We start from the raw sequence: 25,714 nt of genomic DNA on the forward strand, positions 1-25,714 counted from the left end.
TATATTATTTTGTATTAGTTATTTTTAATATTATTTATTATATTTGTATTATATTATTAATATTATTATTATTATTCATTCTTATTATTATTAGAATTATTAGGATCTTCTGTGAGTATTTTTCTCTAAAAATTAATTTGCAGTGAATTTTAATAAAACCTTGAAAGCGGTGACGGTGAGGAGGGTGTGCGCGTTCTATTAATATGTGAGGTTACAAGCCTCTGATTTTCATTTTCTCTGACTGAAGAATTTGCCCTTTATTCATTCAAAAGTCATAAATTCTGATTCAATCACTAAGTAAAACATATTTTGGCCCACAGGAATATTGTGTAATTGCTACCACTTGAAGCTCCGTCTCTGTGTTTGAAGGAACTACATATGGCAAAAGTTTCCATTCCAAGGTATTCGCTCCCACAGCGAGAGGCAAGAAAATCATTTCATTTTCTATAACGCTTCATTATTGAGGAACCACCAGAACGACGGAATGTGAATCCAAACAGACTGTATTAGGCCGTGTATCTAATCCTATCATGTGTGATAGCGTCTGCTGAGCCACTGTATCTAATCCTATCATGTGTGATACTGTCTGCTGAGCCGTGTATCTAATCCTATCATGTGTGATACTGTCTGCTGAGCCACTGTATCTAATCCTATCATGTGTGATACTGTCTGCTGAGCCACTGTATCTAATCCTATCATGTGTGATACTGTCTGCTGAGCTATGTATCTAATCCTATCATGTGTGATACTGTCTGCTGAGCTGTGTATCTAATCATATCATGTGTGATACTGTCTGCTGAGCTGTGTATCTAATCATATCATGTGTGATACTGTCTGCTGAGCCACTGTATCTAATCCTATCATGTGTGATACTGTCTGCTGAGCCACTGTATCTAATCCTATCATGTGGGATACTGTCTGCTGAGCTGTGTATATAATCCTATCATGTGTGATACTGTCTGCTGAGCTATGTATCTAATCCTATCATGTGTGATACTGTCTGTTGAGCTGTGTATCTAATCCTATCATGTGTGATACTGTCTGCTGAGCTGTGTATCTAATCCTATCATGTGTGATACTGTCTGCTGAGCTGTGTATCTAATCCTATCATGTGTGATACTGTCTACTGAGCTGTGTATCTAATCCTATCATGTGTGATACTGTCTGCTGAGCTGTGTATCTAATCCTATCATGTGTGATATTGTCTGCTGAGCTGTGTATATAATCCTATCATGTGTGATACTGTCTGCTGAGCTATGTATCTAATCCTATCATGTGTGATACTGTCTGTTGAGCTGTGTATCTAATCCTATCATGTGTGATACTGTCTGCTGAGCTGTGTATCTAATCCTATCATGTGTGATACTGTCTGCTGAGCTACTGTATCTAATCCTATCCTGTGTGATACTGTCTGCTGAGCTGTGTATCTAATCCTATCATGTGTGATACTGTCTACTGAGCTGTGTATCTAATCCTATCATGTGTGATACTGTCTGCTGAGCTGTGTATCTAATCCTATCATGTGTGATACTGTCTGCAGAGCCACTGTATCTAATCCTATCATGTGTGATACTGTCTGCTGAGCTGTGTATCTAATCCTATCATGTGTGATACTGTCTGCAGAGCCACTGTATCTAATCCTATCATGTGGGATACTGTCTGCTGAGCTGTGTATCTAATCCTATCATGTGTGATACTGTCTGCTGAGCTGTGTATCTAATCCTATCATGTGTGATACTGTGTGCAGAGCTGTGTATCTAATCCTATCATGTGTGATACTGTCTGCTGAGCCACTGTATCTAATCCTGTCATGTGTGATACTGTCTGCTGAGCTGTGTATCTAATCCTATCATGTGTGATACTCTGTGCAGAGCTGTGTATCTAATCCTATCATGTGTGATACTGTCTGCTGAGCTGTGTATCTAATCCTATCATGTGTGATACTGTCTGCAGAGCTGTGTATCTAATCCTATCATGTGTGATACTGTCTGCTGAGCTGTGTATCTAATCCTATCATGTGTGATACTGTCTGCTGAGCTGTGTATCTAATCCTAACATGTGTGATACTGTCTGCTGAGCTGTGTATCTAATCCTATCATGTGTGATACTGTCTGCTGAGCTGTGTATCTAATCCTAGTATGTGTGATACTAGCACAGAGGATTCTGCTCGGTATAATATTATCTTGTCTATGATTATATTTGTGAATATTTTACAAAACCTACGTCAAGCAGGGAATTGTTCATTGTACACCTGCATGAGGTCATATGTGACGCCGCTGATCCATTATTGTGTGAGGTGATGTGTGACACCGCTGATCCATCCTTGTGAGGTGATACGTGACGTCGCTGATCCATCCTTGTGAGGTAATACGTGATGCCGCTGATCCATCCTTGTGATGTGATACATGGCGCCGCTGCTCCATACTTGTGAGGTGATACGTGACACCGATGATCCATCCTTGTGAGGTGATATGTGGCACCGCTGATCCATCATTGTGAGGTGATATGTGGCATCATTGTGAGGTGATATGTGGCACCGCTGATCCATCATTGTGAGGTGATATGTGTCACCGCTGATCCATCATTGTGAGGTGATACGTGGCGCCGATGATCCATCATTGTGAGGTGATACGTGGCGCCGATGATCCATCATTGTGAGGTGATACGTGGCGCCGATGATCCATCATTGTGAGGTGATACGTGCCGCCGTTGATCCATCATTGTGTTGCTCCAGGTCTCTGACCTCAATCAGTCTTTTGTAGATCAGAGAATGAGGACACCTCAGACTATAAACCACAGGTAGGCAACCTGACTACAACTCTCATCCTTCTCTATGGTCCAGCAAGGTATGCTGAGATTTATAGTTCTTACTGACCACCAAAGATAGATAATAGTCTATGGGATCCATCGGGATCCGTCATCCAATCGTGTCCCCGCTAAGAACAGAAGCCACGATGTTGATGTAGAAGGAGCTTCTCTTCAACCTCCGGTGCGACCTCTACACCCCCACAGTTATGCCCCAGACCCTCATACAGTTTGTCCGAGCTTTACCAGGCAACTGAAGGGTGAATGTTCCTAGAGTTATACCCACGCAAACTATAATGGCGGCCAAATGGAGTATCACCCAGAAAGAGACCGCTGAATGGAATTTGTAACTACCTGAAAACTCAAAAATATTTTTTATATTTTGTGGAAAATTTCCCTTTTTTTGTATCAAATTGTACAACATAATTGTAACTTGTAGGAAGGGACATCGGGGAGATTCAATATTCTTTTTCCTTATGCTCCACCCATTTGTCTAGGACACGCCCAAACTACTACATTTGACCCCCTTCATGACCCTCAAAATGAATACAGACCCCGTAAACAAATATAGACACTAGAAAAAATGTGTTTGAAAACCCTTCAATAAAAAGCATTTAAAAAAAAAAAAAAGATACTAGACCCCTAAATACAAAGACAAAACTCCTAAATAAATACAGGCCCCAGACAATACCCTCTAAATAAATACAGACCCCAGTCAAGACCCTCTAAATAGATACAGACCCCAGACAAGACCCTCTAAATAAATACAGAAACCAGACCCCTAAATAAATGCAGACCTCAGCTCAGATGTGCAGGCACTCATCTCTCCCCGTTCCTGCAGTCCGTTTCTCTCTCGGCTGTCAGGATTTTTTCTGCCTGCGGCACCTGTGATCAGAGCCGGCGTCAGCACCCGGTGAACCCGGGCACCGCTCGGCCGCTGTGTGCTGACACTGCCATCATGGCTCTTCCAGGGATTCTGCTTCTAGGGGGAGCCCCTGTCTAGGATGTGGTGTAACTACCACTGTAACAGCCATGACGGCTACTACAGGGCCCACCGTAACGGCCCACCCATGCTTGGTGGCACCGCTAGCAGCCTCACATTTGATAGTATCTGTGTCCTTAGGACGCAGATTCTATTGAACACTATGGCAGAGGAGGGAGATATCTCCCTGCTCTGCCATTTACTAGGCTACAGACCACGGCCTATCAGCCTACCATGCAAAGGGAGGGAATCCCTGCGCAGGCCGGCGTGATGACGTCACTGGATCACGCCGGTCTGCGCAAGGATCCCGTCGGCCTTGATTCGCTCCGTTTGTCGTGGGAACGGGGCCTAGGTGAGTATGACTTTATTTGTTTGGGGGTCACTATATGGCGCTATCTACAGGGGGGCTATATGGTGATATCTACAGGGGGCTGTATGGCGCTATCTACAGAGGAGCATATGGTGCTATCTACAGAGGGGCTGTATGGCACTATCTACAGTGGGGGCTGAGGTGAGTATATTATAAGGAGGACGCTGCACCTCGGAGATTTGCTGGCTCTACCCGGAGTCCAGGAGGTTTCCCCTTTTTCCGGGGTTGTCCCTGATATTTCGGAAGAGTTGACAAGTAATAACTGTTCCCACCATTTGTCAAGCGGTCGCCCCCATGTTGATGGATTAAGCATTTCAACTGATATAGAACTTTTCTGCTGAACTGTGTCGACACCTTTTAATTGACTCGTAGTCAGTGATGCAGATGTTTCTAGACCCGGAACAATGGCGGCACAAAATATATGAAACAGTAATGTACCGAAGCGATTCTGTGACAGGTCCACACTACACCGGAGAGAAGGGGGTCACTGGCCTGTCAATCTCAGCATGTTGGGAATTTGGTGGCTAATTATAATTTTCAGGTCATGCAGAACCCCCTAAAAAAAAAATTTAGTTTTTGAAATATCAGAAAGATTTTAAATATTTCCCCCGAGCTCACAAGTTTCAACAGGGGTTGATAAAAGCAAACAACAGAGCGGTATAATAAGTGACGGCACCTCCTGACGGACGCGGTCGTAACCCTGGATATTGTCGTTACACAAAGTTTCTGCTCTGAAGCCAAGCGTTGCGAATCTGGTATGTGGTGGCAAGGATCAAATCGAGTTGTATTACGCAGTCCAAAGGCTGAAAAATGGAGGGGGGCAGCTGAAGTCTGGTCACTTTATCTTGGAGTGTGAGACAATATATAATATGTTTATACTGAGGCACACACAAGTTCAGGACAACTAGTCCATAAAAATGTTTGGCCCTAAGGACACTGGGAAAAACAAAATGTAAATTCTTTCAAAAAAATTCAAAAAGAAAGTTGCGTCGCCTCCGTTTTTTTTATCCAGGCACAGTGCCATACATTTTGTTGTGGCTGTAACTGGTACTGCAGCATTCTCCCATTCACTGGTTAAACAATGAGGGGGATGAAACGGCTTCTTCATGGAGCTGATCGGCAGGGGTACCGGGAGTCAGATCACCATGATCAGATATTGATGGCCTATCCTAAAGATAAGCCTTTTTATAACATCAACGTGTGTAAACTACCTCCTTTTCTTACGTAACTATCACATCAAGGAGCCCTAACAACACTGTAAATACATGACCCCCAATATATTTGATTTATTTATAGGCTAATGGTTATATAGTTTAGTAAAGAAGCAATTAATTTTTTCTTAATCCTGACATATGCTCCAAGTAGTTGTCATTTCCCATCCCCCACACAGACTATTTTTTGGCATGCCCAAAGGAGAAGATGTTTTTTAAATTTCACTCTACAATTTCCAAGCCCTATCATTGGCATGCTCAAAACCAAAACCATTTCTGTCCAGAAAGTAACTACATTAAGGTACAGCAGACATTTTTAGCAGCTTTGGAGATACCATTTAGTCACAGAGTCAACCAAGCTTTGCATGACTGCATAGTCCCTGTTCTCGCCGACCTCCTTTAGGGTATGTTCACACGGCTAATTTTCAGCTGTTTTTCGGGCCATAAACGCCCCGGAAAATTGCTGAAAATACGGGGGCTGAACGCCTCCAAACATCTGTCCATTGATTTCAATGGGAAAACAGCGTTTTATTCCCACTGGGCCTTTTTTTTACACGCCGTTTGTAAAAATGGCGCGTAAAAAAGAACGCCCCGTAAAAAAGAAGTGCATGTCACTTCTTGAGCCGTTTTTGGAGCCGTTCTTCATTGGATCTATAGAAAAACAGCTCCAAAAACGGACGTAAAAAAATGCCTGATGCATAAAAAACGGCTGAAAATCACAGGCTGTTTTCCCTTGAAAACTGCTCCGTATTTTACAGCCGTTCTTAGTCTAGCGTGTGAACATAGCCTTACTCTACTCCCCTTGGACTTTTAGACAGAATTGAATTGACTCATGAAGATCATAGAATTGATACTCTACTGAAGACCTATCAGCAGAATACAGTTTATAGCAGGTATGCCATTCACAGACTATAGACCACCATAAGTAAAGTGAGATGGGTCCACCGAGCAAGATTTCATTATATATTATATGTCACTTATAGCACCGATGTTTTGTTAATGTACCAGGCGTTTTTAGTCAACTTTATTGAGAGAGAAATAAATACAAAAAGTTGATTGAAAAATGTGCAGTCCAAAACGGCAACCAGGCATGGGTGAGAGCTGTAACCCCACTTTTGTGGATGTTAGGTAAAGGGGTTGCCATTCAGGACAAGACCTGTCCATATGCTATGCTAAGCCATATGGACGCCCAAGAGTGGGATCATTTATAATGGAGACCCTCTGAAAAAAGCAGGTCTTGCACTGAAGGACTAATACCTATTGACTTCAATGGATCCCATGTCAATGGTGGAGGAGCCATTAGCCACCCCAATTCATTGCAGCTGCCGTACCACCGGTGATTAACTCAATGTCGAAGGAACGAAATGGAAAGGATAAAGGGACAACCCTTTGGATGAAATCTACACTCGTCAACTTTTTGTATTTTTACCAGCTCTCTATTTCAAAAAGTTGGAACTGATGGCTAAAGTCCAAGCGTAATGAAGCCCCTACTATCAGGATTACTCCATCCAATAAACAGTTCTTCTCGAAAACCCTACCGAACACCTTCAGCCAATTACTTGAAATAATTCACGCAGGTCCTGAGCAGAACTCCAACAGCTGCAAAGTCCTCAGTGAATGGTTCCTCTAAATCATTACAGGAATTTATAACTATCCAGGGACCGTAATTTACATTATATTCCCCACCCCTGACATCCAGTAATGATGATGTATGTATCTTTTTATTTTACTGCAAGGTAATGGTTGGAGATCAAAAACTGCGAGCTATGAATGTGTTCCTTGAGACGGCCATTCACAACAATCAGACAACCACCTACAACAATTAGACATGTGGCGGGCTACGATCCGGGTTCTCGGCATTACAATGGTGTCACGGTGCTGGCAAGAGGAAAGACTTGTTCAATTGCCCAGATTAGTAAATGACTAGAAAATTGTTTCCAGCCCCCGATCAGACACTTGTTGCCTCGGGCTCACCTTATCTCCACTTTGTGGTCAGCCTAATATTCAACAGGTTGTCTAAGAATGCGCATGACTTCTCCCATACATTAGGAGGTGTATTTCATATAGAACGGCACCTAATACAAGCCAGTAACCACCAGATGTCCTGAAATGAGGGATATTAAAAAGTATATATAAAAAAAATAATTCCCCTAAATCAAAAGCAAAAACACTGGTAAAAATAAATCTTTGAGTTGTCCTCTTTTTCTCTTCATCCATTTTTGGGAAAGCTAAGGAAGGGGCAATATGGCTCCGGACATCCGACTTTCCCAAACTCCTGAATGGCAAAGGTGCCACAGATATTAATGAGAAACAGATGAATAGAATTTTTAACAAAAAAAGAGGAAATTCAAGGTCCTTCCTTTATTTTTAGGCCACGAACTGAAAACATGATTACAGTACGGGACAGTTGTCCTGCAGCGAGACGGGGACTCCTAGCATCGTAGATAACTATGATGCTAGGAGCCCGGCTCCATGCAGCGTGTTCGATCCGGGATTAGCGGCCTAAATACGTTCCGTCCATTACGGACGTAATGTGCTCGTGTGAATCCAGTCTTAATATTAAAGCTAATCCACTTTAGCCGGCCAAATTGCTCAATGCCAAAAAAAGTGCATATGTTACTTTGGGGAGAGATCGACTTTTACCATCTGCTTTATCACCCATTACCCAGTAAAGACAGTTTATTTTATCCTGTCAATGTCAATAGGGTGAATTACATCTTTACAATTTTATTGTGGGTGAAAAAAATGCTCTTTTAATATAAAATAATTATAGGAGAATCTATCGCTATTAGATGAATCCCGCTTTTGCCTGTGGTTGGGGTCTGCAGTGCGACAATGGATAGCCACAGGGGCATAAGTGGCGGAGGTGCAGAGATTACATTCCCTGGAGCTTGAGGGGACTCAAAAGGTCCCTCTGCCCTATATGAGAACAGTTGTAACACCAATAGCGGGTGTCACTCCTGCTGGCGGGCCTCACCGCCGAGTTGCTCACCTTTGTCGCAGGTGCCTTGGTTCAGTGAGCATGTTCCCTACTCACTGGCATACTGCCTCGCCCGGCAGGCATGGATGCCTATGCACCTCTATTCATCGCCGCTCTCCTCCTCTGCACAAGGTCCCATAGGGCATGCGCACGCTCCCTTGTCTGTGTTTAAAGGTCCAGCGCACACACTCAATCTTCCTCAACCAATCCCAGATGCCCAGTGCCTACTTAAAGCATCCTCACTGGTCACTTGACACCTGAGCAACATTGGTGCAACTTTAGTTTGTTCCTCTATCGGTTCCAGTCCATATCCAGTTACTTGCTACCGGTCCATATCCAGCTGCCGGCTACCAGTGTGTATCCAGCTGCTTGCTTTCAGTCTGTATTTGCTACCTGTCCGTGTCCTACTACCTATTGCCATCTCATTTCCTACTGCAAGCTGGAGTTCTGCTACCTGCTATATACCCGAGACCTCTGAACTGTACCAAGCCTGCTACGATATAATTTGCCAGTGCCTGTTCCCACGGTGTTCTTCCCCATTGCCTCCTAGTCTTTTGGACTAGCTGCTGCTCACACCGGAACACCTCAAGAGGTAGCGAGCTGGTAGCCTCCCCTCAGTGAAGTCCAGATCTCCGTACAGGTGGTAAAGAGTAAATACTGGGGAGGCTACATAGACAACGCCCTTAGAGGTGGCCCAAAGCCAAACCGGTTGAATAGTACAAAGGGTCCACAACCCGCTGGTTATTACACCAATACTATTAAATCCTTATTATAGTCAGGGGGCCCATGACAGATTTTGCATCAGAGCCCAGGAACTTCATGTTACGCTACTGGATCAGACACGAAGGAGTTAATTCTACAGACAGTCTAATTATCAATGGTTTTAATGCAACAGAAAGTCCGGTTTATACAGAATATTGCGGGACCGACGCGTTTCACAATGTGATTCTGATTGCGTTCTATTCGATCAATGCTGGATCAAGATGAAATTTTAGGAACCGCTAATAAAAACTCTGGCCATTTTCTGGGCAAAAAATCTAAACATTTTATTAGACCGCAACGTCTTTGTCTCCAATAATCACACAGTAAACCTCACGTTCTGTATTCAGTGTCTGCCTCCCGGGGTTGTCAGACACAACACGTCGTCCTTTGTGGGTCACATCAATCTGTCATTGGGAAAATAATCCAACAATAGGACTTCTCTTGACACAGGCATCAATGCAGCGTGGTGAATTACAGAAAATATTCTCCTGAATTGGAAATGATTGCACTGAAAGATTTGTGTACATATTCTGCAGATGACTTCCACTGAATGTCTCCAAAAAATGCTGGATAAATAAACGTATGATTAGCTGGTGGAAATGACTGGTAGCAACAACCCTTCAAACGTGACCAGGGACCAGTTGAAAAGCAATTATTGGTCTGAAAGCGAGAAAAAAGCAAGCAGCTGGGAAATCCTGGGGAGAAAGTAAAGAATTTGGGGGAATTTCTGGAACATATATAAAGTTATTTTCTTATGTAATAAAAATCAAGGCAAAAGTGCCCTTTAAAAAATAAAATAAAAAAATTCTACATTTTTCAATCCAATAATTCAACATTTGTAGGGGGAGGGGGTGGTCTGGAATGTAACTTATCCAAATTAATTGATTTTAGTAATAATATAAACTTTTTAATTAAAAACACTTTTTATGCCCAATTTTTTTTTTTACTTCTTTTGGGCTATGAAATACAATTTAAAGGTCAAGTTATTAAATATACATTTAAATTTTTTAAATTATATATATTTATTTAAATTATAATTTTTTTATTTGCATGAATCCGATGTCAATATTCAGTAAAATTTTTATAAAAAAAAGAACTATTACAATAAACTGTGAATTATTTTTAAAATAATTTTAAAATATAGGGTAAAGGGTGTGCACTTTATGATATAAATTTATAAAGTTTTAATCAACTTTATTTATAAATTACATTTTTAAAATGTTACATTTTTAGGGAAATATATTTTTGTACTGCTTATGGAAGTTAAATATATTTTTATAAATATATTTATTTTATTAAATTATTATAAAAAATATTAATATGTAAAAATTAGGTAAATAATTAAAAATGACATGCAAATAAATAAAATATATTAAAATTAAAGTAAATTTAGAAAGTAAGTTCTATGAAAAGGTAATTTTTTTGTTATTGTATACTATATTATTTTTTTAGGTTCTATAGAAATTGAAATAGATATTATTTTTTGTTATATATTCTTTATTATTTAAGTTCTAAAATAATGTAAATGTATGTTGTTTTATTATATATTAGACTATTTATTTTTCAAGTTTTACAAAAATATTAATATATGTGTGTGTATATGTATATATATATATATATATACATACACACTTTTTTATTATATATTGTATTATTTATTTTTTAAGTTCTAAAACATTTTTAATACTCGTGTATATATATATATATATATATATATATATATATATATATACACACACACACACACACTTTTTTTAAATTATGTATTATATTATTTATTTTTCAGATTTGATGAACACGACTCTACACATATCTCTACAGGAAGCCCAATGCTGTAAGTCATGCTATTAACATAGTTTCCCCTCGGGATGTATCCTTGTAATACACATAGTTATTTATGGGAAATTGGTGGATACAATTTTGGAGATATATATCTCTGGACATTTTCAGATGAGTTATTTTAAATTGTGACAAATCTGTGGGCCTGGTGTGCAAGAAGAAAATGTCGATAAAATTATGTGACTTCCCCAGAGATGGAGTCGGGGCTTTAAGATGCAATGGCCCAGTCCTGTCCAGAGGGTAATTGAGGTGCGGTGTAAATCTTTCAACATATGTTTGTCATTACATCCAGAATTTAGAGCATACATTTATCAGCCGTGATGTAAATAGTGTTTATGGGTCAAATTAGGTTCACAAACCTTTTTCAACTGATTTAATTTAAGTCATAGCAATGCGAAGAGGAGATTGCATTAAAATGCTTAGTGGTTCCGCAGGAACGGGGAATGATCGGGCAAAACGCGAAGTAATGAGCATACAGATTAAGAACATGTTCCCGGCATGTCGAGGTGCAATGACTGATATGCACATTAAGAATATATCTTCACTTTACATATTTACATATTATACCATGCTCAACATGCTACAGTAAAGTATAGAAACCCCATACATAAGAGAGCCCGGCCCCATCAAGATTGTCATCCATGGCCATAGACGTACGAAAGGCGTCAATAGAATGATAACTTTTCCAGCAGTTTACTTCCCTGTACCCCACTTTAACTTAGAAATATTGAGATAAGCGGCTGCCAGATACATCTGGCGCTGGTTATCTCCATGTAATCAAGTTAGCCTGGGGAGTGGTAGAAATGTTGCTCAAGTAAGGTCCTAATACTGAGCAGCGCCATGCTAAATGAAAAATTTTTCTCCGAAAAAACATAATTTTATATGTAGCATATCTCTAAATATAAATAATACTACCGTAACGTAATTAACTATTACCCCCATATACCGGAGAATACAGCACTGAACATCCTTCCATTGAAGCCACAATGTTGTCAATGCTGCCCTCCATTCCAGCCGCAATACCCTCAATGTCTTATATGCCAGCCACTATGCCCTCATGCCAGCCACAATGCTTGGCGGTGATAGCCACAATACTCCATGACAGCCACAAGGCCCCCCATGCTAACCCCAATGCCAGCCTCAATGCCCTCCATACTAACCCCAATGCCAACCCAAAAGCCCTCCATACTAACCACAATGTCTCTGATATTATCGACAATGCCCTCTATGCCAGCTACAATGCCCTTATGACAGCCACTAGGCCTCCATGACAGTCGCTTTGCACTCCATACAAGCCTTTGTGCCCCCATGACAGCCATAATTTCCATTCCCTGGCATAAGCCCAGCCCATACTTACCTGCTACGAATGACATCTCTCTATGTCTGACATTCGGCGCTCACCTTCACACATGAGACGCAGTAAGCATCAATTGCTTAAAAACAGCTAATGACCGCTGTGGTCTCTTATGCTGGACTTCAATTGTATCCAAATCCTAAGGACAAGAATACAATTGAAAGGGACTATCGACACCCGGGACAACCGGGGAAGCCAGCAAAACACTTGGGGCATGTGCCGGGCTGAGTGACGCCACTGTTTGGGATGTATTGTTCCACAGTTGCTATTGAACATTGCAACCATGTGACGTAACATCACAAGACGCGTCGTCACTGTATAAAAAAGCGAAGCCAGTTAAAAAAGATATTTTAACTTAGAAATATTGAGATAAGCGGCTGCCAGATACATCTGGCGCTGCTTATCTCCATGTAATAGGGTTAGTATGGGGAGTGGTAGAAATGTTGCTCAAGTAAGGTCCTAATACTGAGCAGCGCCATGCTAAATGCAACATTTTTCTCAGAAAAAACATAATTTTATGTATAGCATATCTCTAAATATAAATAATACTACCGTAACGTAATTAACTATTACCCCCATATACCGGAGAATACAGCACTGATCATCCTTCCATTGTGTAAAGGTTCTGCCAGGCACTACGTCTGTGGATACTCCCAGGTTTAATCAGTCGACACCTGAGGCCAGACCTCTTAGACTGACACCGGCTCCTACCAATCAGGGTGGCAGGCTCAGGAGTGGGAGAGCCTATCGCGGCCTGGTCAGTCGGAGTTAGCTCCGCCCCCTGTCCATTTATACCTGCCGTTTTCTCTTCCTCATTGCTTGTTATTCTTCTTGGATTCCTGGCCCCACTGCTGCCTTGCTCCAGCCTGCTTCTGCCGTGCTTCTGCCTTGCTTCAGTTCCCGCTTATCCTGCTTCGCTCTGCTCCTGGCTTGCTTCCTGCTCCGTGCTCTGCGTTTGTATACTCCACTACATCCTGATCCTGACTGGTTCGTTCACCACTCCGTTTCCTCACGGTGTTCCGTGGGCTACTGCCCCTTCCCTTGCTTGTTCCCTGTTTGTATCCCCTTGCACTTAGTCAGCGTAGGGACCGCCGCCAAGTTGTACCCCGTCGCCTAGGGCGGGTCGTTGCAAGTAGGCAGGGACAGGGCGGTGGGTAGATTAGGGCTCACTTGTTCCCTTCACCTCCTTCCTGCCATAACACATTGAAGCCACAATGTTGTCAATGCTGCCCTCCATTCCAGCCGCAATACCCTCAATGTCTTATATGACAGCCACTATGCCCTCATGCCAGCTACAATGCTTGGCGGTGATAGCCACAATACCCCATGACAGCCATAAGGCCCCCCATGCCAACCCCAATGCCAACCTCAATGCCCTTCATACTAACCCCAATGCCAACCCAAAAGCCCTCCATACTTACCACAATGTCTCTGATGCTATCGACAATGCCCTCTATGCCAGCTACAACGCCCTTATGACAGTCACTTTGCACTCCATACAAGCCTTTGTGCCCCCATGACAGCCACAATTTCCATTTCCTGGCATAAGCCCAGCCCATACTTACCTGCTACGAACGACATCTCTCTATATCTGACATTCGGCGCTCACCTTCACACGTGAGATGCAGTAAGTGATATTGGTTGCGGCATAAGCTAATGGCCACTGTGGTCTCTTATGCTGGACTTTAATTGTATCCAAATCCTAAGGACAAGAATACAATTGAAAGGGACTATCGCCACCCGGGACAACCGGGGAAGACGGCAAAAGACTTGGGGCATGTGCCGGGCTGAGTGACGCCACTGTTTGGGATGTATTGTTCCACAGTTGCTATTGAACATTGCAACCATGTGACATGACATCACTAGACGCGTCGTCACTGTATAAAAAAAACGAAGCCAGAAAAAAAAAAGATATTTTATTTTGTAAATAAAGTTAAAAATCAAACAAAACACTTGTGTAATGGATATTGAAGAGCCCGTGACCCTTTTTGACATCGGACCGAGATGAAAAAATGGAGGCACCCTTCTGCTGGTGCAATAGATGCCATTTCTAAAAAGGTGAGATTCAGTTTTTAATGGGTAAGTGCCCCTTTAATGAAAATGTTTAAAGGGTAAGTACATTTTTTAAAAATGTTTGACATGCCAGAAGTTTTGATCGGTGGGGGTTCGAGCACTGAGACCCCCACCGATCACTAAAACAAAGTGGCACAAGTGCTCGGGTGATCGCTGTGCCGCTTCGTTTCTGATCGGCTTTTCCTCGGGATCAATAGAAAGTCTATGAGTCCATACACCGCTCGCTCGGCTTTCTGAGGAAAGCCGATTTAGAAACAAAGCGGCACAGGGCTTACCGAAGCGTTTCTACCACTGTTTTAGCGATCGGTGTATCTCAGTCCTCTAACCCCCACCGATCAAAACTTCTGACATGTCAAACGTTTTTTAAAAGTTCAGTTACCCTTTAAACATCTTCTGACGTCATTAAGTGGTAACATTTCCATGGATCTAGATTTCAAAGGCAGCTATGTCAAAAATATGGAAATCTCCAAAGTAAGACAATTTTGGTCTCTTTGAACAGATGAAAGGATTCCAGAAACATATTTTGAGGGTCTTCCTGGTTTACTCTCACATCACATGATACTATAGGAAGGAAGGTGGTCACATATGGCATCTCTGAGTGGTCTGATAATGACAGCTAAATGATGGCAAGAAATCTCCACCGCCACTAACTAAATCACATGATGAAACGCTCAGCGCCGGGCGTTGACATTGGGCTTGTCAGCTGCTGACAGAAAGTTTGTGAACCTTTGTTTTTACAAGATGTAATCATGTGGTAGATACCAGGGCTGCTGCGACAGCTCTATGTGTAACAGATGATAATCTTGTGTTATTTGCTGCAATGTATCAGGAGGAAGATCTGCTTGATATTAGATTTATTAGAGGGAACAAAACTCCAGTCGAAACTCAATCTCAACCCTCCTGTAGTTTTTCCCTGTGCTCCTCACCTGCACATTGTAAAGGCTTGGCGATCCTTGCAGTCACTGTCACAGTATGGTTTCCACATTGTAGCAACACGTGGCTGTTATATAAAGGACACATATATTCACCCACTAGTGTAATGGACATAACAGTCTCCCGCGTCAGTCTCCATCCCTTGTGTTGTGTTTCTAGCTTTAGGTGGTAGGTGCATCCATCCATCGGCCAATGAAACTCCACCCAGAAGGGGAAGATTTAAGCAAATTGAAGCAGTGGCGTACCGACCGTCGAGGCAGACTATGTGACTGCTATTGGGCACATGGTGAGAGGGGGCCCTGAACTGCTTCTCCTACCTTTGCAATCACAGAATAAACAAAAATTACATCCAATGACGTAGCCTCCCATGATAGCCACAATGCCCTCTGAGCCACCCACAAAATCCTCAATGCTGCCCATTCCAGCCATCAATGCTCTCCTTGCCAGCCATATTGCCTTGTATTGCCAGTCACAATGCCCTCCATACTAGCCACATTGCCTGGCGATGACAGGTACAATGCCCCATGACAGCCAAAATGCTCTCCTTTCAAACCACAGCACCCTCCATGACAATCACAATGCCCCAATACAGCCACAATTCCTTTCGTGCCAGTCACAATGCCCCAATACAGCCACAATTCCCTCCATGCCAGCCACAATGTCCCCTTTAACAGCTACAATGCGCCAATGACAGCCACTACATCCTCCATGAGAGCCACTATGCCTCCTTGGCAGCCACTACATCTTCCATGCCAGCCACTATGCCCCCATGACAGCCACTATGCCTCCATGACGGCCACTACATCTTCCATGCCAGCCACTATGCCCCCATGACAGCCATAATGCCCCATGACAGCCACAATGCCCCATACCATACACAAAGCCCACAATATATTCAATGCCCCTATGCCAGCCACAATGCCCTCCATGCCAGCCATATTGCCTTGTATTGCCAGCCACAATGGCCTTTATGCCATCCACACTGCCCTCCATGTTAGCCACATTGCCTGGTGATGACAGGCACAATGTCCCATGACAGCCAGAACTCCCTCCTTTCAAACCACGGTACCCTCCATGAAGTCACAATGCCCTTCGTGCCAGTCACAATGCCCCAATACAGCCACAAATCCCTCCATGCCAGCCACAATGCCCCCTATGCCAGCTACAATGCCCCCATGACAGCCACTGTTCCTCCATAACAGCCACTACGTCCTCCATGCCAGCCAGTATGCCCCCATGACAGCCACAATGTCCTCCGCTGCCATCCACAATGCCCGCTATGCCAGCTACAATTCCGTGTCAGCCACTACGCCTCCATGACAGCTACAATGTCCCTTCCTTTGCTTAAGCCCAGACCCCACTTAACTCCTGTGAACGGACTTCTCTCTATGTCTGACATTCGGCGCTCACCTTCCCACATGAGATGCAGTAACTGATATTGGCTTCGACGTTAGTTACTTAAAAACAGCTAATGGCCGCTATGGTCTCTTATGCTGGATTTCAATTGTATCCACATCCTAAGACAAGAATACAACTGAAAGGGGCTATCACTACCCGGGACAACCGAGGCATCCGGAAAAAGACTTGGGGCACATGCCTCTGGTGCCCGGGCCTTGTGACGCCACTGATTGAGATATAATGTCCCATGGTAGCCATTGAACATTGCAACCACATGTAACGTGACATCACTATAGACTTATCGTCACTAAATTTAAAAAGGCGAGATTCCCTTTAATGGGTATGTGCCTCTTTATACATCTTCTGACATCATTGAGTAAGTGAATTTCCATGAACCTGGTCCTAAATGCTAAGAGGGCATTACAGCCCCAGAGATTTATATGGTAGCTCTGTCAGAGATGAAAAAAAACTCCAAAGTAAGACAATTCTGGCATCTTTGAACAGATGAAAGGATTCCAGAAACGTATTTTGTGTCGGTTTTTCCCGGTTCACACATTTACATCACATGATGCTATGGTCAGGAGAGAAGGTGCTCACATATGGCATCTCTGAGGGGTCCGATAATGACAGCTAAATGATGGCGAAAAATCTCCACCTTCACTAACTAAATAACATGATGAAATGATCAGCGTTGAAGGCAGATCATGTAACTGCTATGGGACTGCTCAGGACCCCCGCTGTAGTGATCAGTGGGGGTCCCAGTGGCGGGGCCCTAGCAATTAGACATTCATCACCTATTGTGTGGATAGGTGATCAATGTTGATTTTGGGACGACCTCTTTAACTTTGCTAAAAGTAGAACGTTTGTCAGAGCGTGTGGGGGAAGGGCCCATCCTAAGTTCTGCTATGGGGCCGTATGATTTCTGAAAAGAAGATAATGATAAAAATATTCCAATTCAAGCAGGGGTGGGAAATATGGAAATAGGCCCCAGGCAAAATCAATAAGCCTCCCTAACACCAGCCACTTTCTCCGTGCAAGTCTGCATTGGCCAAAGTACACACAACCTTTGCCTAGCCATATTTGATCCTGAAACCGGTAGGGGTCTGGCACCAAAATGCCCTTTTTCTTTGCCACAGCCGTATCTATGTTAAGTACATCACTGTATTAAAGGTAGACACCAGGGATTCGGAATTAAATATTTCTATGGAAAAAAAATGTGGATTAATAAAACTATTATTTATTTCAAAATTACTAATAGTTAGAAAGTGGATATCTAGCTCACCACCGGAGGTAAATGCTTGGGTAAATAATGTGAAAATTATAATAAAACATGAGAAAATCTATAATCAAGGCAAACAATGTAAAACCTATTGGGTGGAGTGGTAAGAATTTTTGTTCTTTTTGTTTTTCTCTTTAACCAAGATCGGGCTCGAGAGGGTGGGGGGGGGGGGGTGGTGGGTGGGAGTAGGAGGAAAATGTAAAAATATGTGTATAGTTGTATTTTCTTTATTCCTTACTTGTATGGAATTTTATATTCTATTGAATAAACATAAATAAAAAAATTAAAAAAAAAGGTAGACCCCAGGATTTTTTTTTTGGACATTTCAGAGTTGGTCGCATACTGGAGCGGCCAAACTTTTTGACTATGTGTGACAGGCAGACTGAGATAGGAACCTGTGATGGGGCAGTTTCTCCACTTCTGCATTAAAACAGCCTGGTGGTCCAACATCGAGATCTACCAGTCCACGTGGAAAAGTCGGTCAGTAGGTCATGATGATCCACTATTTGGCCACTGAATAAGTCTAAACCCACTAAATGGCCCAACTAATGTGTTGATTGTTGGACAAAATAAATCGCCCTTCCCCCGGGCGGCTTCTTGTAGAGAGTCAGAAGCAACAAAAGACATTTGACAGGTATCATATTCCCTACGGGTCTAGGGGTAAGTTGGAAGAGGAACATAGAATTGGCCAAGCATGTGCAAAAACATCTGAGCACTGTCCCCCCCTGCATCATTATCAGCCAATGAGAGCACTCGAACCCTACTCTTAATAATGATGGGGTTCCCTCCTGCACCAATTCTTCCATAGGGTATGTCCACACATAGCGTAAACACTGCAGATTTTCCGCAACGGATTTCATTGCAAAAAATCTGCAGCATAATACATTAGCAGCAAAGTGGATGAGATTTGAAGAAATCTCATCCGCACGCTGCGTAAAAAATATGCAGAAAAACTGTTCATAAATTGACCTGCGGTGCGTTTTTTTTAATCCGCAGTATGTCAATTTATGCTTCAGAATCGTTGATTTTGTGTTGCGGGTTTTACACATTGAATTCCATGGGAGGTAAAACCTGCAACAAATAGCAAATGTTGCAATTTTTGCGGTGGAAAAGCTGCGATTCTGCCGCAAAAATTGCAACTCAGATTAATCTCTCTGCTTCTGCGTCCAGCTCGGCCTCCTGGAATGACGTTTCATCCCATGTGACTGCTGCAGCCAATCACAGGCTGCAGCAGTCACATAGGATGAACATCATCCCTGCAGGCTACGCGTAAGTATGGACTTTATTTACCTGCTTTTTTCCACAGCGGATATTCTGCCCAAAAAATAATACCACTATGTGGTGCAGTTTTTCTGCCAGAATTGACTGTGGGGACAAGGGCAGATACGCAGTGTAATTTTATGCAACATATCAGCCCTTTGTGAACATAACCATACAGTTACTGGCCTTGATCACCACAGTGGGGATCCACAGCAGCCATTTTTTCTATTGATTTCTATACATTTTTAGGTAACTTGGGTGTAACGTCTATGGCCACGGCCCGTCGTTCTGACTTACCCCTCGACGGCCGTGGCCATGGACATGTGTGTTCTCTGCTGCGTCGTCCCCGAGTGAGGCGCCGTCATTCACTTCCTGGTATCAAGACTGTCTCCCGGAGGGCGCGTGCGCCCGCGTGTGCACGTTCTTAAAGGGCCAGTGCGTGCATAATTGCAGGAAGTCTGCAATCAAGCCCAGAATGCTACTGGACTATATAAGGGGCTCTGTCCTCTTGTTCTTTGCCTGAGCATTGTTCGTTACCCAAAGTTTGTCTTGCTAATGGTCTCCTATTGTCTTCCAGTTTCCAAGTGTTCCCTGTTCCTGTTCCTGTATCCTGTTTCCCGTGCTATCCAGATCTATTGCTGTGCTGAGCTGTTGTCGTGTTGTGCTGCATTCCACGCCTGTTCCGCAACTCCACGCCTGACGTCTACCTGCCGCCTGGTCCCAGCCGAGCCTGCCCTACTGCTGTCAGTGTTGCCACAGGTACCCTTTTTGGACTATAGTCTCTTGACTATACCTGTTTGGTCAGCTGCCGTCCCACTACGCGGTATGGTCCAGTGGGTCCACACCCCGCATTGTGACATTAGGTCAGACGTTGCGGAAAATAAATGTGCAGAATTAGGCTGCGGTGCAGAAATGTCACACTGCAGCATGCACTGTTGCGGAGAAGAGGCGGATTTTCACTGCAGATTTCAGCCTTTGCAATGCAAACCGCAACGTCTGAATTACCTGTCTAATATGCAAATGTTGCTGCAGATTTGTTGCACAATTGCCGCAACATCTGCAGCGGAAAAATTCTGCCATGCCTTAAAATCTCCCTCCCCAACCCGTTCAGTGCTTGAAGGAAGAACAGTTTGATGCAGGACCTTAAAGAGGCTCTGTCACCACATTATAATTTCCCTGTCTCCTACATAAGGGAATCGGCGCTGTAATGTAGGTGACAGCAGTGCTTTTTATTTAGAAAAACGATCTATTTTTACCACTTTATGAGCGATTTTTAGCTTTATGCTAATGAGTTTCTTAATGCCCAAGTGGGCGTGTTTTTACTTTAGACCAAGTGGGCGTTGTACAGAGGAGTGTATGACACTGACCAATCAGCGACCAATCAGCGTCATACACTTCTCTCCATTAATTTACACATCAGCATTTACACATTTTACTAGAACACTATGTGCAGCCACATACACACACATTAACGTTAATCAAGTGTCCTGATAATGAATATACATCACCTCCAGCCTGGACGTCATGTGTATTCAGAATCCTGACACGTCTGAATCTTTTCTGTGAGATTACAGCAAGGCAAGAGTAATCTCGTTTGAAATGACAGCTTACATCGTAATCTCGCGAGATTACGCGTGGCTTGCTGGAAATCTCACAGAAAAGATTCAGAAGGATCAGGATTCTGAATACACATGACGTCCAAGCTGGAGGTGATGTATATTCATTGTCAAGACACTTGATTAACGTTAATGTCTGTGTATGTGGCTGCACATCGTTTTCTAGTAAGAACGCGATGCTGCTGTGTAAATGAATGGAGAGGAGTGCATGACGCTGATTGGTCAGCGTCATACACTCCTCTGTACAACGCCCACTTGGTCTAAAGTAAAAACACGCCCACTTGGGCATTAAGAAACTCATTTGCATAAAGCTAAAAATCGCTCATAAAATGGTTTAAAATTGATCGTTTTTCTAAATAAAAAACATTACTGTCACCTACATTATAGCGCCGATCTCCTTATGTAGGAGATAGGCCACTTATAATGTGGTGACAGAGCCTCTTTGACTCCCTCTCTTACCAGGAACCATTGCAGTGTGTATCCGGCCTCTATGAAATGTATGCCACTGAATTTTTTTTAACTCGCCTTTATCACTGATGAATAATGAAGGGGTAAATAACATATAGAAATTAATAATGATACAAAATATAATAAACTAATAAAATAACAGAACATAAAATAAATAATGATAAAATATCATGTAAAATAAACAAATAAAATAACCTAAAATAATGATACAATAATATAAACAAAAATTTATAATAAAATAAATAATGATAAAATATAGCATAATAAACAAATAAAATTACACAAAAATCATAAAATAAAATGTTTAATAAAATAACCTAAATTAAATAATGATACAATATAACATAATAAACAAATAAAATAACATAAAATCATATAAAATAAAATGTATAATAAATTAATAGATAACAGAACAGTAAATGAAATAAAAAAATATAAAAAAATAAAAATTAAAAAACAATAAATGTGGGCCTGGGTCGTTTTAGAGAGACTAAATGAGTGTTAATGGTTCACAGTGCACAAAGTACATGGAATTATCCTGACGTACGTGTTACAGCAAAGTATGTTATTTATCCGGCGGCGCTTTCCCCCCCGGCACCATTGTGTTCACATTCAGCAAATGTATCAAATTCACACCTCACTCTCTTAAATGTTTCTTGGTGAAGCAGGAATATAAAGGACCCTGAACCAACTCTCAGCAGTCCAGTATTTCACACACTTTACAGTCCCCACTCCCCCGCTTTATGACATGTAATTATATACCGCCATTGCTTATCTTAGTCAATTTGATTAACTCGGGCTTCAGTTTCCATTGTACTTTTGGAAAAAATGTGTGATTAGAGACGGAGCTAAGCCACGCTGCCGGTAAATTCTGCCTAATCTTACATGAAGCAGGAGGGTGTCGAGGAAAAAGGAAAAGAATGGAAAAACTGTTACAGTAAAATTCCTTTAATCGACATCCGCTAGATCTAGAAATTCTGAAAGTTTGGCGCTGTAAAGAGAAATGTTGGAATCTTACAGGACCAGAGACAGAAGACTAAACGGAGGCGCTTCAAGGCTTGTTACATTTACTTATCAATTCAATATATTTTCCCATGGGTGTCCAATAATCCAGAACATTTGGCAATCCATCCCCGGTCAAGTCCTATTGACCTGGTAAGGATCGGGCGCTGTAACTGTGTGCTGCATGGTCCTGGAATATAAATCCGCTTTGGTCTTCTCTATTTCAGCTTACAAGGCACTCAATGAGTGATGTACAGTGGATAAAGGCAGTGACGGAAGTTTGGATTGGTGGGGGTCCGAGCAGCGAGACCCCCACCAATCGCTAAAACGAAGCGGCAGTAGCGCTTGTGTGAGTGCCGAGCCGCTTCGTTTCTGTTCGGCTTTTTCCGGAAAGCCGATGTAGCGGTGTACAGTTCCATAGACTTTCTATTAAGTCCGTACATCCGGAAACAGTCGAACAGAAACAAAGCGGCTGTGTGCTCACTCTTCGTATTAGCGATTGGTGGGGGTCTCAGTGCTCGGACCCCCCCAAATCAAAACTTCTGACATGTCACTATGACATGTCAGAAGTTTGTTGAACATTTAGTTGCCCTTGTAGGTACTTTTACACGTCTCGACGTGGGCCGTGTAAACGAGCGGCGATCAACGAGACAGCTCATTGATCGGCGCTCGTTTGCGCTTTTCATAAGGCGCTATGTATGGGGACGGGGGCTCGTTACTCCGATCGCTCGTTCCCATACATTTCTAGCATGTCGGCGGTGCGTCTCCCTGAGCTCCTGACAATGACAATAGTTTCTGCATTTAAGACCATACAATCAGATGATGATCGAGCCTTTGTCTGCTCATCGGCTGATCGTTGCCCTGTTTCCACAGGGCAATGATTGGGAACGGTGAAAGGGCCTTTACTATCTAATCTATCATATCTGTATATATCTGTGAACGCTCGTTTGCCCGATAATTGGCCAGTGTAAAAGGACCTTTACATCGGCCCTGCCAGTGACTGATGTGACCAGTGGGGATGATTCCCCTTTTTACTGGGACTCCAATGGAACACTGGAAAACTGCAGAAATTAAAAAATTTATATAAAATATGACCTCTTAGGGGATTTATTATGTAAACAAATAATATATATTAAAATATAAATAAAACACAAACGCTGCCGCACCAACCCAAAATGTCACCAACCGTTAACCTGAGACTACAAATATTTTATATCAAAATGACCAAAACAAAATAGGGAACCAATTCTCACACTTTATTATAGTGAGAATTTGCAAATTTGAAAAATAAAAAACGATACTTTTTTAAAAACTTTTTGTTTATCCCGAATAAAACTAATACAGAAAAAAATATTACAATAAAAAAAAAGGTATGAAAAAATGGGGGTGGATTTGTGACAACCTGAATTATTTTCATGATAGATAGATAGATAGACAGACAGACAGACGGACAGATAGATAGATAGATAGATAGATAGATAGATATGAGACAGATAGATAGATAGATATGAGATAGATAGATAGATAGATAGATAGATAGATAGATAGATAGATAGATAGATAGATAGATAGATAGATAGATGAGATAGATAGATATGAGATGGATAGATAGATAGATAGATAGATAGATAGATATGAGATAGATAGATAGATAGATAGATATGAGATAGATAGATAGATATGAGATAGATAGATAGATAGATAGATAGATATGAGATAGATAGATAGATATGAGATAGATAGACAGACAGGCAGGCAGGCAGACAGACAGACAGACAGACAGACAGACAGACAGACAGATAGATAGATAGATAGGTAGATAGACAGACAGATAGATAGATATGAGAGAGATAGATAGATAGATATGAGATAGATAGATAGATAGATAGATATGAGATAGACAGACAGACAGACAGACAGACAGACAGATAGATATGAGATAGGATAGATAGACAGACAGATAGATAGATATGAGATAGATAGATAGATAGATAGATATGAGATAGATAGATAGATATGAGATAGATAGATAGATAGATAGATAGATAGATAGATAGATAGATAGATAGATAGATAGATAGGTAGATAGACAGACAGATAGATAGATATGAGAGAGATAGATAGATAGATAGATATGAGATAGATAGATAGATATGAGATAGACAGACAGACAGACAGACAGACAGACAGACAGACAGACAGACAGACAGACAGACAGACAGACAGACAGACAGATAGATAGATATGAGATAGGATAGATAGACAGACAGATAGATAGATATGAGATAGATAGATAGATAGATAGATATGAGATAGATAGATAGATAGATATGAGATAGATAGATAGATAGATAGATAGATAGATAGACAGACAGATAGATAGATATGAGAGAGATAGATAGATAGATATGAGATAGATAGATAGATAGATATGAGATAGACAGACAGACAGACAGACAGACAGACAGACAGACAGACAGACAGATAGATAGATAGATATGAGATAGGATAGATAGACAGACAGATAGATAGATATGAGATAGATAGATAGATAGATAGATATGAGATAGATAGATAGATATGAGATAGATAGATAGATAGATAGATAGATAGATAGATAGATAGATAGATAGATAGATAGATAGATAGATAAACGCCTGATGCCTGTGGCTACTATATAGGGCTGTGTGGTTATATGGGCAGTAAAACAGTTTGTTACAATAATATTCAGTCTAGACAATTCTCTGTGAGAAAAATACATCAGCAGCACAAATCTCTCTCCAGTTCATTGTATAATGAAGTTCAGCAACTTTCTAATATATTTAGTGATTACGTTATTTACCTTTTTTAAGATCTCTGCTTACAGTCAGTGAATGAAAACATTCATATTTACACTGAGAAGCTAAAATAAAACTTGCCAAGTTCTGATAATTCACATGGTTGAGGTTATTCTGTCTTTACAATCCCCAGTTAAGTAAACATATTGTTATTTTGACGGAAGCAATACTGTAGTCGACTGCGCTATTCATTCCGTCAAAACGACGGAACCCTTGCACAACGGTGATAAATGGAAACCATTTGCACCGTATCCGTCACCATTGAAATCAATGGTGATGCAAACAGAAACCTTTGTTTTCCATTTGGATTCCGTCCATGGGTTCCCCTGACAGAAAGCTCCGACAGAGCCCATGACCAGAGCTCTGACGCAGATGTGAATGAAGCCTAAACAGCACATCTCCTATTTATCTCCTGTCCTATTACAGCGTTTGTTACAATGTATCAGTGCAGGTAAAATGTATCAGTTTACAGTGCAGGCTTTTTAGCTCACAGACGATTGTCAAGACTGGATAGAATTGTAACAACCCTTTAGCTGAGAGAAGTT

At 41.8% G+C, this 25,714-nt stretch overlaps 1 long non-coding RNA gene across 1 annotated transcript in view; it reads left to right on the top strand.

Annotated features, from left to right (window-relative positions):
- The first annotated feature begins 319 nt into the window (after positions 1 to 319).
- LOC142740385 (uncharacterized) overlaps positions 320 to 25,714 on the top strand; it is a 50,841-nt gene continuing 25,446 nt past the window's right edge. Inside the window, exons 1-3 of the long non-coding RNA XR_012880635.1 lie at positions 320 to 401; positions 10,897 to 10,944; positions 19,824 to 20,005. This is a non-coding gene — a long non-coding RNA (uncharacterized LOC142740385). The remainder of the gene's footprint in view (positions 402 to 10,896; positions 10,945 to 19,823; positions 20,006 to 25,714) is intronic.

Source organism: Rhinoderma darwinii, chromosome 2, assembly GCF_050947455.1.
Source record: "Rhinoderma darwinii isolate aRhiDar2 chromosome 2, aRhiDar2.hap1, whole genome shotgun sequence".
Taxonomy (NCBI): domain Eukaryota; kingdom Metazoa; phylum Chordata; class Amphibia; order Anura; family Rhinodermatidae; genus Rhinoderma; species Rhinoderma darwinii.